The sequence below is a fragment of the Bubalus bubalis genome, chromosome 15 (assembly GCF_019923935.1).
Source record: "Bubalus bubalis isolate 160015118507 breed Murrah chromosome 15, NDDB_SH_1, whole genome shotgun sequence".
Taxonomy (NCBI): Eukaryota; Metazoa; Chordata; class Mammalia; order Artiodactyla; family Bovidae; genus Bubalus; species Bubalus bubalis.
The window spans coordinates 12,309,960-12,320,782 of NC_059171.1; the positions used below are offsets into that span (position 1 = coordinate 12,309,960).

At 41.9% G+C, this 10,823-nt stretch overlaps 1 non-coding gene across 1 annotated transcript; it reads right to left on the reverse strand.

Moving 5' to 3' along the window:
* Positions 1 to 7,664: 7,664 nt before the first annotated feature.
* TRNAG-GCC lies at positions 7,665 to 7,735 on the reverse strand. The gene has a single exon. It is a non-coding gene; the product is annotated as a tRNA-Gly (tRNA).
* Between the last annotated feature and the right edge of the window lie 3,088 nt (positions 7,736 to 10,823).

A 10,823-nucleotide genomic window follows, 5' to 3' on the forward strand; every position in this document is an offset into this window, starting at 1 on the left:
GAGCAGACAAATCAATTCAAAACACAAAAATAAATAAATTTTTTTAATAAATTAGAAATTAAATTAGATTAATTAATTAGATTAATAAATTAATTAATTAATTAAAAAATAAATTGATTAAATTAATTAGAAATTAAATAAATTAGAAATAAGCCTATAGTATATAAATGGCAAATCACAGCAATTGGCAGAAAATGAATTATTTAAGTGCAGTTACAATTGGCCACCTTAAAAAAATTTGTTTTTTCTAAAATTTAGATTCCTGATTCATGCTTCCCACCCAAATTACAGATGAAAGAACCTGCAGAAATGAAAATAAGCATTTTTTAATCTGCATGTGCCTGCTCAGTCGCTTCAGTCGTGTCTGACTCTTTGCGACCCCATGATTAAAACCTGCCAGACTCCTCTGTCCATGGGATTCTCCAGACAAGAATACAGGAGTGGGTTACCATGCACTCCTCAGGGGGTCTTCCCCACCCAGGGATTATTAAACTGGTGTCTCTTATCTCTCCTGCACTGGCAGACGAGTTCTTTACCACTTAGCGCCACCTGGGATGCCCCATCTTTGAATCTAGGTATTAATAAAATCTATTATTTTAGCACGAATATCTGCATGCTCAAATAACATATGGCAGAAGAATAAATAAATGAATGAGATAGACCTAGAGCTCCTTACGGAAGAAATGAAAGGGGTTATCTTGCATTATGTTATTTGTCTTATTTGTTTCTTCATTTAACTCACATAAATTGCACACTTGCTTGGTGCCATCAATATCTCAGGGTATAGGAATTATTGAAAGCTTAACATGTCCTTCCGGATCTATCATATTTCACCTGTTTAAGGGCTCCATCCAGATGCAATGCTGGGTTAGATCGCTTATCTACAAGGCACTCAGCATCCTTTAAGACCCAGCATTTGTTCCTTCCATTCGAGGAGCCCGGATGTGGTCTGCTGACACTTTACTAATAAGAAGTGTGATTTTCCTATCTCCTCCTCAGCAGTACTCTAGAATCAGAAACCCAGCTCAGAGGTAGCAAGGCCTATGGAGCTAAGCTACTCAGAGAAAAAGCAATGTCCAAGTCAAAGGATTACTGTCTGACCTTAAGAACCTTCTACACCTGGGCTTCCAAAAATAACGATGGGAGTGAGACATGAGACTGGCCTTCTTCAAAGCTCAGAAATTGTAGACATTTTCAATTTCTCTTTATGAGCACTTCCTTAGGCATAGATACAACATCCAAAACACTCATTTATCTTCTACTATTTATAGAATTAACATTATTATTTCCATGTTTTCAAAGCCATCTGACAGTCAAAGCATTCCTTAATCATTTGTATGAAAGAGAACTGAAAAATCATTACTGGAGCTCTCTCAAAACATTCTCAACAAAGCAGTAAATATTTCATTCTGTGCAAAACTCAGTTTATTAAATCTTTATTCATCTTGCAACCAAATCAGAGGTTAATAACTAAGGTGTTACCAATTTCAGTGGTCTGGTCCCCCAGTTTTTAAAACATTTGCACAATTTTCACTTAATTAGTAATACCCACCCCCTTCCATTCCCTCAACCAACAGGGGAAGAAATGAATGTAAATTCTGGAATAGAAAGTGTTCTGGAAAATAATCCTGTCAGTCATATTGATAGCTAGAATGATTTTCCAATTTTTATGGCTGTCATAACAGCAGCCTGTGATTTGAAATCTTATAGAAGCAGGAAAGCCGCGTTTGACGCTGTGCTTGGAACGCCTATGGGATGAGAGACAGCTGCGATCCGTTGCTGCCACCAGCAGGCCACTCTCACAAAATGATATTTTCCCCTGGGCTCTCGGCTTTGTTTCCAACTCCTCTACAGATATTTCTTGAACACAAGATTCCTTAATCAGGATAAATAATTATGTAAGTGCTCAGTCGTTCAGTCGTGTCCAACTGTTTGCAACCCCACTGACTGTAACCCACCAGCTTCCTCTGTCCATGGGATTCTCCAGGCAAGAAAACTGGAGTGAGTTGCCATTTCCTTCCCCAGGGGATCTTCCCAACCCAGGGATCCAACCTTGCGTCTCCTGCATTGGCAGATGGACTCTTTACCACTGCGAATAATTATTACCTAATAACAAATCTCTTTCATATGGAGCCTCAGTAACAATTTTTAAAATATCTACTATATATGATTTTTTCTTTTAGAAATAGGTCTAGTTTTTTTTCCTTCTCTTCTATTCTTACTTCCATTTTTCTTCATAAGCGCCTAAACTCTTGCTTTTTGGAGGTAATTTTTCTGGTAAATGTACCTTGAGAACATGTGATCTGACTGCTACAAGACATTCCTTAAATTTTCATTTAGCTTACAGGTTTAAGGCTGGAGAATACAAGTGCATTCCAAAGCCACGTCATTCTGGGATTATACCCAGCTTCCACCAGGCTTCCCTAGTGGCTCAGTCGGTAAAGAGTGCCCATCAGGATAATGCAAGAATGCATGTTTCTTTGATAACCAGGCAAAAACAGTTACAACCTGGTTGGTAAGTTCTGATTCATCTGCTGTATTCACCATACATTGCACCTTCGAATGTCCATTTATTCCAGTCTTTACAAAATTTCTCTTAATGGAAAAAATTTCAATTCTCTGGAAGACTATAGAAGGAACCTGGAACAATTCTTTGCTCAAAAAGATAAAAAACTTTGGGAAGATGGAATTAGGACGTTGCCTGAAGAAGAGCCGAAGGCAGTGGAATGAAACAGCGAATACACTGTTCAATAAAGTTCTTGGTGAAAATGAAAACTGTGTCTTTTATTTTTACTTAAAAAACTGAAGGCACTTTTTGGCCAACCCAATATAAACAAATTAGGTCCCCTGGATGTCCCACTAACACCTGATAACAGCTTTCTTCCCAAGAAATGACAGAAGTGGTATTTCCATGATATTTCTCATAAGATGTAAGTACATGTGATTTCCCTCTAAGCTTTGAAATTTCCTTCTTTTGATGAGTTTGAGAGCAATAAAAGTTATCCATCATTTGTTTCTGCCACCATTAAATGCATTCAAGGTGGAGTGTAACCAACAGGGCTGTTCCCCGTTACAATTAGTGGAAATGGTTTCTCGTCTAGGCCAAGACAGTAAGCAAAGCCACGGAGTCTCCTTGCTCGACACTGGTTGAGACTGATTCCTTGGATGTCTCACTGAGGAGCTTCCATTTGGTACAAGACTGGACAGTGTGAATTCCCACCCAGCATAGCTCTAAAGTCTTGTGGAGGATGGAGATGATGGAAAATAAATTTCAAAAATAATATATGTGTACTTGCATAACTAAATCACCTTGCCGTGCACCTGAAACATTGTAAGTCAACTATACTTCGATAGTATATATACATATACCAAAAAAATAAAGATTGTGTGGATTGATCATTATTAGAGGAATGTGCTTCTGCCCCAATACTCCAGTGAAGAAGGCTCAATGAATATAGCTCCTGCCTCCCTTTGCTCCTTTATTCCCCATAACCCTTGGAAGGAGATGACTGCTATAGCCAGTCTGGACCACGAGGTGGAAGCTGCATGGTAAGAACAGAGGAGCAGCACCAAGCTGGGAGCCAGGGTGACTGAGGTCGCACAGGCCTGGACTACCAACCCAGACCCCAGACTTTTACTTAAGAAATCCACTTCTGCCTCATTTTCACTCCTGTTATTTTGGATTCTCTGATAATCAGAGCCACAGAATGACAGCGGAGTCTAGGAATGCAGGGGCAGGCGGGGATGCAGCCCAGGAAGAGGACTCAGTGAATACGCACAAACAGAACAGGGAAGTGATTGAGGTGAACAAAAAGTAGATGAACGGGGTGGCAGGCAGCGCACATATTCGAGGAACAACCTAGCAAGCCATGAAGTGTATTCAGGTACTAAGACTTACATCCATGTATGTGTATAATGGATCTTCATTAATAAAGCACTTAGAAAAGTCTTTAGCACACAGTAAATAATATAGAGGTGCTACCAACTAAAAATTAAGAAGAATGAATGGGGTGATGGTTAATTTTATGTCAAGTTGGCTAGGGAGGTGACTGGTGTGGGGCCAAAGCCCCTGCTCAAACCCCAGTTGTTTAGTAAATCACTAGTCTAGAGTTTGTGGTGAAGGTACCTTTTAGATACGATTAAGATTTACCATCAGTTGATTGTAAATCAGACGGAAATACCAGAGCACCTTATCTGTCTGCTGAGAAGCCTGCATATGGGTCAAGAAGCAACAGTTAGTACCAGATACAGGACAACGGACTGGTTCAAATGGAGAAAAGCTGTATATTGTCACCCTGCTTATTTAACTTCTAAGCAGAGTACATCATGAGAAATGCCAGGCTGGATGAATCACAAACTGGAATCAAGATTGCCAGGGACAATATCAATAACCTCAGATATGCAGATAAAACCACTCTAATGGTAGAAAGCAAAGGGGAACTAACTAGAGAGTCTCTTGATGAGGGTGAAACAGGAGAATGAAAAAGCTGGCTTGAAACTCAACATTCAAAAAATTAAGATTATGGCATCCAGTCCCATCACTTTATGGCAAATAGAAGGTGGGAAAGTGGAAGCACTAACAGAATTTAGTTTCTTGGTCTCCAAAATCACTGCGGACAGTGACTGCAGACATGACATTAAAAGACGCTGGCTCCTTGGAAGGAAAGCTATGACCAACCTAGACAGCATATAAAAAAGCAGAGACATCACTTTGCCAACAAAGGTCCGTCCAGACAAAGCTACGGTTTTTCCATTAGTCTTGTATGGCTGTGAGAGTTGGACCATAAAGAGGGCTGACTGACAAAGAATTGATGCTTTTGAATTGTGGTGCTGGAGAAGACTCTTAAGAGTCCCTTGGACTGCAAGGAGATCCAACCAGTCCATCCTGAAGGAAATCAGTCCTGAATATTCATTGGAAGGACTGACGCTGAAGCTGAAACGTCAGTACTTGGGCCACCTGCTGCGAAGAACTGACTGATTGGAAAAGACTCTGATGCTGGGAAAGATTGAAGAAAGGAGGAGAAGGGGATGAGATGACAGAGGATGAGATGGTTGGATGGCATAACCGAGCCAATGGACATGAACTTGGGCAATCTCCAGGAGATGGTGAAGGACAGGGAAGCCTAGCATGTTGCAGTCCATGGGGTTGCAAAGAATCAGATGTGACTAAGCTACTGAACATCAACAAAAAAAATAGATTATCCTCCCTAATGTGGGAGAACAGATGGCATTAAGAGCAAAAACTAAAGTTGCCAAAGAAGAAGGAATTCTGCCTCAAAGCTGCAACATTCTGCCTGCTTTTTCCAGCTGCTGGCTTGCCCTAGATCTTGGCTTGTCCCACCAGCCCCCACAATCACATGAGTCAACAGAGAGATAGATAAGATAGACAGACAGCCAGACAGACTGCTCTCATTTTGTTTCTCTAGAGAACAGTAATACAAATGGAAAGTTGGTGGTCCGGTGGTTAAGAATCTGCCATACAATGCAGGGGACACAGGTTCGATCCCTGATCGGGGAACTGGGCTCCCACCTGATGCAAAGCAAATAAGCCTTCTCAACACAACTAGTGAGTCCACGCATCACAACCAAAGATCTCACATGATGCAGCTGAGACCCAAGGCAGCAGAGAAAGAAACCTGCACTAGAAGGTGTTGGAATTTGTTTATTGACAGCCGGGAGGGGAGTTAACGGACCAGAACGGTCAGATGGAAGCCTTGCTCAGCACACCATCACCTCCAATCCTCCTTTCCGCCCAAAGCCACTCTGAAGAATAACGTCTCTGTTCAGTCACCCTCCTTCCCTTGCCACTGATTTAGAGAAGATGAGAAGGACCATAATAGTAACAGTCTACCCCAGCTCTGGAAGTAAATCCTTAGAGGCACAAGGTATCTTTTAGAGGGTGACAAAAATGTTCTAGGGTAAGAGAATGGTGATCACTGAGCAACATTTTTTAATACAATATTAATAAGTGGAAAATTCTGAATGAGATGGGAATACCAGATCACCTGACCTGCCTCTTGAGAAACCTGTATGCAGTCAGGAAGTAACAGTTAGAACTGGACATGGAACAACAGACTGGTTCCAAATAGGAAAAGGAGTACGTCAAGGCTGTATATTGTCACCCTGCTTATTTAACTTCTATGCAGAGTACATCATGAGAAACGCTGGGCTGGAGGAAGCACAAGCTGGAATCAAGATTGCCAGGAGAAATATCAATAACCTCAGATATGCGGATGACACCACCCTTATGGCAGAAAGTGAAGAAGAACTAAAGAGCTTCTTGATGAAAGAAGAGAGTGAAAAAGTTGGCTTAAAACTCAGCATTCAGAAAACTAAGATCATGGCATCTGGTCCCATCACTTCATGGCAAATAGATGGGGAAACAGTGGCTGACTTTATTTTTATGGGCTCCAAAATCACTGCAGATGGTGATTGCAGCCATGAAATTAAAAGACGCTTACTCCTTGGAAGGAAAGAAGGAAAGTTATGACCAACCTAGATAGCATATTCAAAAGCAGAGACATTACTTTGCCAACAAAGGTCCGTGTAGTCTAGCTATGGTTTTTCCAGTGGTCATGTATGGATGTGAGAGTTGGACTGTGAAGAAAGCTAAGCGCTGAAGAATTGATGCTTTTGAACTGTGGTGTTGGAAAAGACTCTTGAGAGTCCCTTGGACTGCAAAGAGATCCAATCAGTCCATCCTAAAGGAGATCAGTCCTGGGCGTTCATTGGAAGGTCTGATGCTGAAACTCCAATACTTTGGCCACCTGATGTGAAGAGCTGACTCATTTGAAAAGATCCTGATGCTGGGAAAGATTTAAGGCAGGAGGAGAAGGGGACGACAGAGGATGAGATGGTTGGATGGCATCACCTTCTTGATGGACATGGGTTTAGGTGGACTCTGGGAGTTGGTGATGAACAGGGAGGCCTGGCGTGCTGCAATTCATGGGGTCGCAAAGAGTGGGACACGACTGAGCGACTGAACTGAACTGAGCTGAATAAATGGCACTGGGTCATTCACTTTAAAATGATTGGTTTTTATGTTACGTGAACCTTACTTCAATAAATTACTTTCAATAGTGAATTTTATGTTATGTGAATTTTTCCTCAAAAATATTTCCACCTCCTTCCTCTGGGACGGGAGCTTTGAGCCTGTTATAGAAAGCAGGGTTCCTTTCCCTGCCTCCGCATCACAGCTTTCCCAGGGAAGCATTTCCTTGCAGGCAAGATAGAGGTCAGTATTACATCCACTTGGGTAACAGACCTCAAGCTAAGTCCACCAAGTAAGCTGTTCTCGATAATAAAAGTGGTACCTTAGCCTCCATATTTTCTCTTTATTTCTCAACCTTGAAAGGTATAAAGGCTGAAGGACCCCCCAGTAACTGAGGTTGTTCACACCCCCTCAGTCTTACGTCCCATGACCACATGCTCCCCAAATGCAGACTGGGTGGGGCATCTGGAGGCCTTGCCCGGAGTCAGGAAGCTTCTGCTCCATTTTACAGGACAGGGTTTCTTGTTCCCCGTCCTGCATATTGTTGTACGGTTGCTAAGTCGTGTCCGACTCTTTGCAACCCCATGGACCGTAGTCCGCCAGGCTCCTCTCTTCATGGGATTTCCCACACAAGAATGCTGGAGCAGGTTGCTCTTTTCCTCTCCAGGGGATCTTCCTGACCCAGGGATCGAACCTGTATCTCCTGCTTGGCAGGCAGATGCTTTACCGCTGAGCCAGCTGGGAAGCGCTCACCCTGTGTATAAGGAAACCTCACAGCAGTCTGTCGTGTCTTGTGTTTGTTGATCTGCGCAACCTGAGCAGAACAGGAGGTGCAATCAGACCAACGGCATTGGTGAGAAAGCAGCATTTCCACACTGTCCTGTGCCAGTAGAAACATCGATGTGGACCAAGTTTTCCCATCAAGTTAAGGACAAAGACCACAGTGAAGATGAGGGAGAAACTGTGGAAACGAGCTTCTCTCCCGTCCCCTTGCTGCGTCCCTACCTCTGACATTATACAGATTTAAAACTACTTAAAATGTCTTTAGTATTTTCTGACATTTCTTTAAAACATAGAAATAAAGGAATTGTTTTTGTCTGTTTGATTGGATTTTCATCTCTTACTCAGAGATTTATCATTTTTTATAAATTAAAAAAATTACAAAGATTAACCTACATTTAACACTTTAGGTTTTCAAGTAAGTAACAAACTCCAACAAACCGTTCTGTCTGTCAGTAAGGATTTTCCCCCACAGTTGTTTTCATCATAAAAGCTGCATGCTGAACTGGTACAGATGTTGTGGACAACATAAGGCTCTTAGGGATGTTAGTCTGTAATGGCCTGAAGCAGAGAACACGGGTCAGCTGTAGAAGAGGCTTCAGGAAAACTATTCTAAACCAAAAAAGCCCTCTGTCACACAAGGTAAGAGAAAATTATATCCCTTTGTTGAGTTCTTTCTTCAACAACAAAAATAGCATGTCTACAAACCCCTCTAAGGTCCAACATACTAACTTGGAAGCAACTCAGAGAAACAGTGCCATCTACTGATTATACATGTTATTTGCTGCGAATCACAGAATTTCAATCTTGTCAGTAAGTTGCCAGACAATGTGAAGCAGGCCTTGAAGGCAACGTGCAGGAACAGTGACAGCAGGTTTATCTGACTTCTTCCTTTATCATACACGCTGCTAAATGGATGGATGAGCTCTTGGGACGCTGAATTCTACCAATCCGAGCTGCTCACACTTTAATCCATCAGTGATTCAGTCCTAATGAGAACGTGATTCAAATGTATTTATGCTGTCATTTAGAGCAAGATATTCCCATGAAGATATGTCAAAGGTGCATTTGTGTAATTAGAAATGAATCACATACTTGACTCAAATAGTACCCTTTGCACTGACAGTTTTTGTCAGCTCATTCTGCAGACATGATTCCAGAAATCATGGAAGTAAGAAAGGAAGTCTCTGTGCTGCCAGAAGGGAAGAAAACCCACTGGCTCTGCATTCTGGAGAAGGAAATGGCAACCCGCTCCAGGACTCCCTTGTCTGGAGAATTCCATGAACAGAGGAGCTAGGCAGGTTACAGTCCATGGGATGGCAAAGAGTCGGACACAACTGTGTGACTTTCACTTTCTTTCTGCCTTCTTCAGTGCCAAGCACAGCCCCGCACTCAGAAATCAGCTGTAAAAAATACCCTCAAAGTGAGATCTCTGAGCAAGGAACCCAATCATGGCGGTTAAAGTGTGCATGTGGCAGGGGCGAGGGGGTAGGGGCGGATGAAGTATCTCATTCATTTATTCATTCATTTCTCACTTGCAAGTCTTCTGCCAGGAACCATACAAGGTACTGAGATACTAGGATGAATATGATAAAATCCCCGTCCTCAGAGAATTCAGCCTATTGTTAAGAGGGAGCCAGGTATTACAAAATAACAGTTACAAACTGTGTTATCTTGGAGTAGGTAACAGACAAAAGAATTCTTATAAATTGAGTATCAACCACAGGAAAGGCGCTGGGTATGTACAACCCAGATGTTAACTGGACACTCCTTAAACTCTGGGTTCACTGAGTCTGATCCCCCACAAATCCCCAGCCTGTTGGCCTGAAAGCCTTCTTCGATCCCCAATGGCCGAGCGCTGTCTTCTCAGCCTCCGGGCTCCTGTGTCCTGCAGGCAGCCTTGGTCCCGTGTCACATGGAGGCTCTTGGCAAACGCAGCCTCTCTTCTGAAATTCTGGCAAGATTTCAGGGTAGGGCAGAGATCGAGGAGGGTTACTTTCCACACTACTCAGCAAACAGTCAAGTGAGGAACAACTGTAATTCAAACATCCTCCCTGGTTCCCATCACAGAGCACGTCCCTTATCTGACCCAGTCCCAGCCTCCCTCCACATTCTCACTTTTCTCCCCTCCATCCTTCCCGCTCAGATTGTCTCCAAAGTTACAAATTTTCCTTCCTCTATTCCACTTTGATAGCAACCAACACCCACGTTGTTGAAAGGTTCACCAAGTTTGAATAGGGTGTTTTTACAAATAAAAACTAAGAGGAATTCTGATGTAGTCTAGATAATATTTCTCCACAGACACAGAAAACAAACATCTGGTTACCAAAGACGGAAAGGGGCAGGACGGATAAATTAGGAGTTTGGAATCAACAGATATACGGAACTATATATAAAATAGTAAGCAGCAAGGACCCACTGTAGAGCACACAGAACTATACTCAGTATCTTGTAATAGTCTGTAATGGTGAAGAATCTGAAAAAGAATATATATATAAATGAATCACTTTGCTGTATACCCATACCTGAAACTAACACAACATTATAAACCAACCATACTTCAAAAAAAAGATAATATTTCTCTACATGGCTGGCTATATATTTCATGTAAGTTTCACAACTACCCTCAGACATATCACTGGACAGACAGTAAAACTCAGTTCATCGAAGACACTAACGCTGTGTCATAGGTTGCTATGTATGCAAAGCACTTAGCATTTAGAACAGAGTAATAAAAACTTAAAGTTAGCAATTATTATTATCATTATAACATTCATTTTATCTCTTCTGTAGCAACATTTACTACCAAGGTAATATTTTCCAGTCTCATGCCTTTATTAAATACCATCTACATGCTGAAAAATCCTGAATTTCTCTCTAGCCTTGACCAATGTTTCTGAACTCAGCTCATACCAAACTGCTTATTTGACACCTCCACTGGCTACCTAATAGGCTTATCAAACTTGACATAATCAAGTCTGAACTTGTGCTTTTCCCGCACAAACCTCCTCTCACAGTCTTCTTATCTCAGTAACTGGCAACTCCATTTCTC